Raw genomic sequence first — 9,998 nt, forward strand, 5'->3', positions numbered from 1 at the left:
ACTCGGGGAATTCCATACAAACTTACAACCCTTATTTAACCCACATAGGGGTTGATTTTACAAAAACGGTAGAACTAAAGTTCTATTATATCTAACCAGTAAAGTAATGGCTAACTTTCATAGTGCTGGCTTTCAAAATGGCAAAATTTAAAATAAGCTTTCAACCCCTATTTAACCACCTTTAGGGTTGATTTTGGAAAAACCCTTAGATTTGATTTTTATTACTTTAAATCAGAAAGCTAAGTACCAATTTTAATCCAGTTTGCTTTAAAACTAACGGACTTTCATACTTACTTTTAACCCCCTTAACGGTGGAATATCAAAAAATCCGTTCTTAGTGCGCATCTGCATTATAAAATGAAGCTATATTTCAAATTTCATGATTGTAGCTTCAGTAGTTTAGTCAAAACCTTGATTAATACGTTTCGAACGCGAGTATCTTTTCGCTTTTATATATATAGATTAGCCTATTATCTCGGAATTGAGACATTTTAATATGTATCCGTGACCACGATCTTTGAAATTAGGTCGAAATATCGGCAATAAATAAATTAAAACACACATACACCTTACATAATAAAATATCTGTAATCAACTACAGTCACAGGTCTATGGCATCGCCTTCCTGTCGCAAGAGGCGACTAATGGGGGCTTCCGGGGTTGCGGGCGGCAAGAATGGGAGTTGGAGCCCCCCGGGCAGCGACCCCGGGAGGACGGCGGTTGAGTGGTCGTATACCGTCATACAAACGTCATGCACACCTGGGCGGATCCAAAAGGAACGACGCGCTAAGACGACTCCAGTTGCATTCCTTTAGACTAAGGATGCATCACTAAGGACGGTCACCAGGGTGGTTTGAATGCGGTTAAAATCCCACATATACCATGTGTCGCTCCCATGGTTATAATGTAATTAAAATTGTATACTAACATGTGGTACAGTGATTATAGAACCCTTTGTGGTTCGTCCACACCTATTTCTACCTAGAAACAGCAGTGTTTTATAGCGCTGCTGTTTTTTTAATTTGAATGATGTAGTTAACGGGACTTTCTTTTTACAGGCGTTCCAACTTATTACTAGGTAGCAACGCATCTGTGTTAGATCTCAGGTAGTATAGATCGAATTAAATCTTATCAAGTGTTAATATAGATATCAATGTGCAGCAGTAGTCCCTAACTCTCAGGTAGACTACACGCTCGTTGCCTATATCTTCATATTATAAATAATGTATAAGTTAATACGGTGTAATAATAGGTGAACTTACAGCTAGGCGCCCTACGTCTTGGCGCCTGCCTCCTTTGTAAACCGCCATGTATCAGGAATCCTATTAGGGGTGCCACAAGATATTCTGATCCACCTTAAATTTCTAGTTTTTTTATAGCGAAGTATAAGTGTGAAATGGTAGATCTTAAATGCCCTACGTTTTTAGGGTTCCGTACCCAAAGGGAAATACGGCACCCTATTACTAAGCTTTTGCTGTCTCCATCCAGAGCTTTATGAGCTTTTTAACCGTTATAAATAGACACTTAAAATTTTTACAGAGTGTGTATAACGGTTTTTGCTATAACAACAAGTGCATGAAATAAATTTCAAAATAATTGGGGGTCACCATCCCCATACATGAAACCGCCATTTATCTTTCATATATTGAACTGATCACCTACTAAGATAGACAATTCAAATTTTCACAATGCATTTACTTACGTGCCTGCTTCGAGACAATCACTAAAATTAAAAAATAAATCAAAACTTTGTGGTACTGAAACTCGGTGCGCGTTTTCGATTCATACTTGGCCCATTTTTTATACAACTCTCAGGCATGTACCTTTTCTCGCGAATGTTTTCCTTCGACGTTATTGTGAGGGATGATAAATTTCTAATAGTCTCGTAACTTCGAAAAAATATCAATAATCGTGGGTAGACAACCACGGGCGTGGGTTTCTCAACTCGTATTCGCGAATGAGTAGCAAAATTTTAAAGTAGGTACTAAACTATGACTGATTTATGCCCAGCAGTGGGACATAAAGCGGATCACAGCCACGTAAACCTCGTTTTTTATATAGGACTAGCAGACGAGCATGCAGTCCACCTGAAGGTAAATGGCTAATGCCGCCCATGAACATCAGTAATCAACCCCGGATAGGATTAGATATTCCTACCTGAGGTCGGCCACAGATGCGCCGCTGCCCCTGAGGACTAAGCTGGAACGCCTGGGAAAAGTATGTCTCCCATACCACACCCTTCAATCCAGAACACACCAGCGTTAACACTGCTGTTATTAGGCAGAAAATGGTGTGGCGGTGGTGCCGCCGGAGTCGAACCACAAAGGGTTCTTCCCAGTGGCGTAGCTACCTAGGGGCTAGGCGGGGCAGTGCCCCGGGGCCCTCAAACTCAGGGGGCCCTCGAACCCTTACCAGAAATCTCGATCGAACGGAACTTTTGGAAATTTCTCCCATTTTCAAAATAAATATGAAATGTTGCAACCCCAATTTAAACATGACAACTCAGTTGAAAGTAATTTAAAAGTTATGCCTAGGGAATTCCCCTTTCTTTCTGTACTAGTACTTAGTTTTACCTCAACCATGGACTGTTCACCAATCATGCAAGGAAATAATGAGCAAATATGGAGTGCTAGAATGCGACCTAACGGAAGTATTCCGCCGTGGGGCCCCGGCTTTGTAAAATAGGGCCTCCCCCTCTCTTTCCGTAGGTGCCGTAAGAACCGGCTAAGGGATACGGTGCAAACCACCTTTGCACAAATGTGAATAGTTTGCAGACATATGTTTTTTTGTGTTTATTTGTTAGTATATTGCGGTTTGGTAGACATATACGAGTATACAGGGTGAATTTTTCAAACGGGCCTTCAGGGCCAAATCCGAAACTATAAGGATTAGCGAAAAAATGCTGAAAGGAGTTACGAGGCCGATTTTGATAAAAACTAAAACTGCATCATTCGTTTTTAAAAATATCTTATTCCCTAGCCGGGAATCGAACGAGTTCATTTTGAAAAAATACATCCTCTATTTTATTCCATTATCTGAAAGTGTTGCTTATAAGGATCAAATTCTGGGAAGTAATGTTATGTGACAAATTAAAGGAAAACGAAAATTTTGAAGAAAATACATTTTTTTCATACATTGGCATACTAATCCTTAGGGGTTAAACATAACAAATGACTTATGTATAATTCTTTAGAAACATACATAAGTCATACCATTGAAGAACTCGTTGGTTAATCAACTAATTATTCGATGTTATGACCATGACATACGGCTTAGTATGAGAAAGTAATAGTTTGGCAAATAAGTTACCGCCGTTTTTAGGATTTATTTTTTAATAAAAATAGATAACTGATTAAATAGTAAATTCTTATTGTTTGTTGTTTACAACTTCGTTTCAACGTTGAATAATATTTTCTATATCTCTTTGTTTAGTAATCACTCGGATTTGACTCGAAAAAGTCATTTTCGCAAATTGTCAACTTTACATCTGTATTAAACAAATCTCCGCCCATAGCAAGTTAAATCTATTATAATGGTCCTAAAAATAACCTTAAAACTGAGTCGGACATAAAAATATAAATTCTTGGAGATGAAAACATCTGTTTCGAATGATTTGAAACATTGAGCAAAAAAAATTGTTAATACGCGAAATGTTTAAATTGATGAATGGCGGGAACTTAACTGCCAAATTAATACGAAAAAATATGTATTTTTTTTAAATTGAGGCTTTTCCTTTAGTTTGTCATCTATCATTACTTCCCAGATTTTGATCCTTATAAGCAACACTATCAGATAGTGGAATAATATAGAGGGTGTATTTTTTTTCAAAATGAACTCGTTCGATTCCCGGCTAGGAAAAAAGTTATTTTAAAAAAGTAATGATGCAGTTTTAGTTTTTACCAAAATCGGCCTCGTAACTCCTTTCAGCATTTTTCGCTAATCCTTATAGTTTCGGATTTGGCCCTGAAGGCCCGTTTGAAAAATTCACCCTGTATATATAATTCAATAAATGTATTGATCGGCATGTTAATGCGCATGGTCCGGTGCGCCGACACATGGACCCTTAATTTATTTAAGTAAGTAATGTTATGTGACAAATTAAAGGAAAAGGAAAATTTTAAAGAAAATACGTATTTTTTCATACATTTGCATACTAATCCTTAAGGATTATACATAAATACATATGTCATAACATGGAAGAATTTGTTGGTTAATCAACTAATTCTTCGATGTTATGACATATTTGTTTGTAACTTGCGAAAACGCGGACACATTAGCGTCATAGGATCGTATCCAATCGTGGTCCTATGACGCTTTGATCTGCCTATTTTAAGAACAAATGTCCCTACAGTGAAACATTTTTGATTTATGTGGAAACGTTATACTTTTGCGGAAACTAAAGCCAGGAATAATTGTAAATAAAATAGTTATTTAGTCAGTTAGGCCCGACCTTTATATGATAAATCCTTGACGATCCTATTTCGTTTTATTAGCCAAACCTACATCCAATATTAATTGTAATTTATGCTGTTACTGTTTAATATTTTTATTACCTGCCCTGCACTGCACAAAAAAGGGCTTAAATAGCTTAGCATTTATAAAGTATTTGTATATTTCATATTTTTGTTTGATAAAACCTAATCAGTTTCCATAGCAGTGGGGCCCCATTTTTTTATTTGCCCCAGGGCCCTTGGTTACCTAGCTACGCCACTGGTTCTTCCACCTCCAAACAGATTCAAACACCTTCGTTAACAGTTGTGGTAGCCCTATAGATCACGCGTGGTAATTCTATATCTGCTGCTAATAAAAGGGATGTAGCGGTAATATGATACGATAAAAGCAACCTTTGTGATATCACTCAGGTTTTCAATATATTGTTATTGTGGCTGACCTGTAAACATCGTACCACCTTGTATGTCTATAAAATTATGTGTGTACCTAACTATGTATATATGTACCGAACTATGTATGTACCTAACTTGTATGAAATATTATTTTTTAATGATCGATAAGCTGAAATATTTACTAAGCTTTTATTAGCTTGTATTTATTCGTATCGCTTTTATTAGCTTTGCAACACAATGTTTATCCATGACGTGACTTTTAAGTTTAGGTTTTAATTAAACTTACGGCTAGATTTAGATTTTTATAAGGTTAGTACTTGTTACTTTAATGCATTGGCTACAGTTTAGGTTAACGTATATGTTGTAGTTTTTTTTAACTCGTGAATTTACGTGAGTAGGACCCACGCGATTACAGAATCGCGCCACCACCACACCCTGTTCACTTGGTATGTTTTATTTTCTGTTCCCATATTACGAGTACCTAAAAGCAGTCCGAGGTTCAAATCCCAGGCATTTTTTTTCCACCTCTGATTTTAAAAGTTATGTGCGTATTACAAATTAATTATCACTTGCTTAAACGATGATGGAAAACATCGTGAGGAAACCTGCATACCTGAGGAATCTTTTAATAAAAAATGATTTTCAAAGGTATGTGAAAGCTACCAATTCGCACTTGGCCAGCGCGGTGGACTATGACCTAATCCTTCTTATTCTGAGAGGAGACTTGTGCCCAGCAGTGGGACTTTAATGAGTTGTTGATGATGTTGATGTTACCTAGCCGATGTAATAGTTTTTCGTACGTAATTGGTTAAAGCGCAGAAGCGTCCTGCGAGCGAGTGGACCCTATTGGTACAAATTCAGACCTTACCTTTATTCATGATGACTTTAATACAATCTTATATTGTATTGATACAAACATTAGTAAGTCATTACTAAAAAGGGGAAATTCTACAATTGACTCCAAAGTTAAAAATTTTGGTTATAAAGTTGGCGCTCATATTTCATACACTGTTTACGTCAATTTTTTTTTACTTTGTAGTGACATATAAATCAGTTGTATTTTTTGTTAAAAATGTTTTTGGATATCGATCTTATTTTTAAGGTAGATTAAGGTAATTTTTTCTTTCAAAACTATATGATGTGTTTATACATAATTATGTTCTACTTCAATTTACATACATGAAATTATATAGAATCTGTAATATATATTTTAGGATTTCAACCGCGAAACCTTAATAACTTGGTCATAATTGCCCTTAGATGAATAAGCTAGTATTCATCAGGCTGTTGAGATTTTATTCTCAATTAGAACATTTAAGGATACAACACAGGAGTATTACAATACAGGAGTAGCAGACGAGCTTGCAGGCCACCTGCTTGTAAGTGGTTACTGCCGCTCGTAGACATATGTACTGCCGTCGCAATTACAAAAAGCACAACTAACATTTTCAAATGTTGAGAAAATCGAGATTAAAATATTTTTTGAATTTTGTTAAAAAAACACGTTTAAAGTGTTTTTTTTTCTGAATTGTGTAAAAGTTAAAAGTTGCATTTGTTTAGTATGCATGCAACGAATGTTACATAATATTTTTTTTTATTTTAATGGATATACTTAATAATTCGCATATTTATTTTTAACTTAAATAAAAATTAACATTAAAAGAGCAATATCACGTTTAAAAGGCACATATAACCAAATATGCCATATGGGTAAAAATTTAAAATGTTACGATGAAAAGGCACTTTTACTTGATTGTGCCTATTCACTGTAAATTATTAGAATAAATACATAGAGTAAATATTAGAATTAGTTCTTAATATAAATATTTTATACTTTTTGATGTGTATTATGTCGCAATAATGTTGATGAAATGTTACATGAAATAGTCAACAAGTTAAAAAACGTGAAAAATAGAGATAATGCTTCTAAAAGTATGAGGCAAAGCGATTCAGAATGAAGTATAAAAAATGTATCTCAAGGGTTTTTCAGCGCATAAAAAAACATTTTTTTTAAACTAAATAACATGTTATAAAAATTAATTTAGTTATTCGTTAATAAATCAATTTTCTTAAGAGTTATGTAATTTTAAAGGGAAATTCAGAAAAAAGAGGAAATCTACAATAAAACTTTTCAATACCCAGAACTCTACCACTCCGCTCCTACCTACCGCCCTCCCTCCTACCGCTCAATATATATTTAGTTGGATAACGATGTGATGTAAACAGCGTGTCTAATATGAGCGCCGACTTCAGAAATATGTACTAAACCAACATTTACATAACCAACATATTTTGACTCCGAACCACATTATCAGACCCTTAAATAGTCAATGATATATGTGTATTAAACAGCGAGCTCGTGTTAATCGTTTCTTTCTATTAAGAAAGAATCGATTAACACGAGGTCTACAACCAGTAGTCCATTACTGCATCTTTTTAAAAAAACGGATCTGTATGTGCTACTGTGTTCTTTATTTTTAAGGTCCTAAGGCTCAAAAAATTTATAACCAACGTTGCTTATATCATTCTCAGTATCTATTCGGTCTATGTAAGAATGTATTAAATACAGCAGTCAACGTATTGTCAACGTCAAGTGACAATGTTGACACTTTGACCAGTGAAACTGTCAAACTTATTCAGAACAGGTATCAGTAACAGGTATTTTATGGTAAAAGGTACATAACATACGTACTAGTATCCATTTTGCTAATATTTCACATTGACATCGGTTGAATACATATTAACTTTTTGAAAGAACGTGGAGCCAGTATGGTATAAGCCATTTCTAGTGTGACTCCGTCTACCATTCGGCGGGAGACTCTGGATACCGGCTGACCGGGTGACTTTCAGTGAAGCAACCATCTTACGCCCCGTATTAATAATCACTCAATCCAATTGCGATCGACTTTTGTCAATTTCTCCTTGTATGCAAAGGTGGAAGGCAAAAATCTGATACATTCATCACGAATAAAGGGCTTTAGTCATCAGAAGAGTTGTAATTTTACTTACAAAAATATATTATAGTATTTCACTATGTGACGAGAGCGCTCGTATATGATATTTTTCTTTTAATTGTTATATAATAACAAGTTCGAGTTTATTTTCCACGGAGATAAATACTTCATTTCATTCTTCACACTAAGAACAGGTATTTTGACTAACTATATGGCAATAATAGTACTAGTTATTTATCGAATTCATCTATAATATGACATACGTCTACCCATAAACAATGCGGAGGAATATGGCAAGTAACAAGTAGTATCAATTAAAGTTAAATAAATATAAAATCAATTTGAGACAAAAAATTACTGCTAAAATGGTATTATATTTAAAAAAAAACACATGAACGTTAAAATAAAAACTGGGATCTTGGATATAATCTGTGGTTATTATCAACTTAGAATGACATTTTGTATGACACTGTCAAGTTTGACAAACGCGATGCGCGATTTAGCTGTTTGAATTGTCAAAATAAAGTTCAGTCAACGCGTTTTGACAAACTTACGTCACTTTGACAGACCATTGACAATCGATTTAAAAAGAAAACAGAATAAATAGTCGTTCTGCATGTGGTTTTCATTTTACAAAGAAATGTCTTAAGACCTTTTTTCTTGAGCAAGTTATGACGTCATGTTTTCTTAGTAAGCTTATAAAACCTAGAGCTATGACCACTTATCTCCAGATGAACTGACTTTTTGTTTGATTAAGTTCTTAGTATCTTCGTAATCTTAGTAATCTTAGAGTACCTTATAAAAAAGGAAAGGGGAAAAGGGTAAAAAACAACACCATATACAACATTCATTTTTTTAATTCTAATACATTCATATTTAAAATACATAGACATAATAAGCCTAGACATGGTGTCGATTAGCATTAGACCATAGTATACAAAAGAAAGACCCCAATCATAGTGTTAGCTTTAATGGCGTAAGAGGATCGCAAAAAGATATCACAATAAAATAATATTTTAAATAACATTCGATAAAATTAATTTCAAGGCAAGTTGTGAAGGGAATGATAATAATAATACGTAACTTGAGCAATAGTCATATTTAACCTTTCAAAAATCTCCTGAATGCTATCCATAAGTATACCGCGAATAATTTCAAAAACATGTAAAAATACAAAATCGAAAAGTTACAATTAGGGGTTGCCCATAAATAAGATCACAGGGTTTGAGGGATGGCGGAGAACAAAAAAACGTGATGTGGTTAAAAAATAAAAAACTTGTAAACGGGATAAAAAGTGAAATGCGACGTAGACATATTTAAGAGACGATATATTAAAGCTTCGCAATTACAAAAAAAAAATTGAACCTAGAACCTATTACGTGCTCAATAGGGACATAATAAGTACTTTCCAGTTATTCTAAGATTATACTATTTCTTAGATTGTTTCAGGAAAATTTGCTGAATCGATCAAATACCAATTAGTAGTGTACAACTGATTAAAAACCACTATTGTGTATAGTCTTACATTGTAACTTATGAACTATTCACGAATAAAGTGTTATAGACCTATTGACGATAAGTAAACGATACTGATTGTCACAACCTAGTGTTGCTTGCATAAAATACCATAGTACGCTGATAAGACAAATCTTCGTATAGACATATACTCAGACTTATATAAACTATGTAAGGCTGAGTAAGGGAATCCCTAAAATAGCATCCTAAACCAGCAACTAAACCTCCCTATGAAAGAAGTTCCAATAACCAATCTCTAATATCTGCGAGATGTTTCCACTCAAGAAGTGACCAAGACGAAAATGTTTATACGATAACATACGTCTTTAATATAATGGTCAGTCTCTCCCAAAAGTATTTAGTCCTTTATTATGTACAACCTTTCCTCCCAAAACGCTGCCAATCCCAAAAAATATCGTTTGATAGTCCAGTTAACATTCAAAGCTATCCTAAGTACTTTATCTAACCTTCGCTAGATCTTCCCATCCAGCCTTTAAGAAGTCACTCTTCGACAAAAATCACTACGATATACAAGAGTACTTCTTCCATAAATTCGTCCCAAAAATTACCGTTCGAAAATACTGTTAACATTCCTCTCAAACCTATTCCACATAACTCTAACCTCTGCTAGATCTCCTCACCCAGCCTTGCAGACGTCACTTAAATACACACAACATATATCGCG

The sequence above is a fragment of the Epargyreus clarus genome, unplaced genomic scaffold, assembly GCF_041222505.1.
Source record: "Epargyreus clarus isolate Ecla_fem2 unplaced genomic scaffold, WU_Ecla_fem_2.2 ptg000007l, whole genome shotgun sequence".
Taxonomy (NCBI): Eukaryota; Metazoa; Arthropoda; class Insecta; order Lepidoptera; family Hesperiidae; genus Epargyreus; species Epargyreus clarus.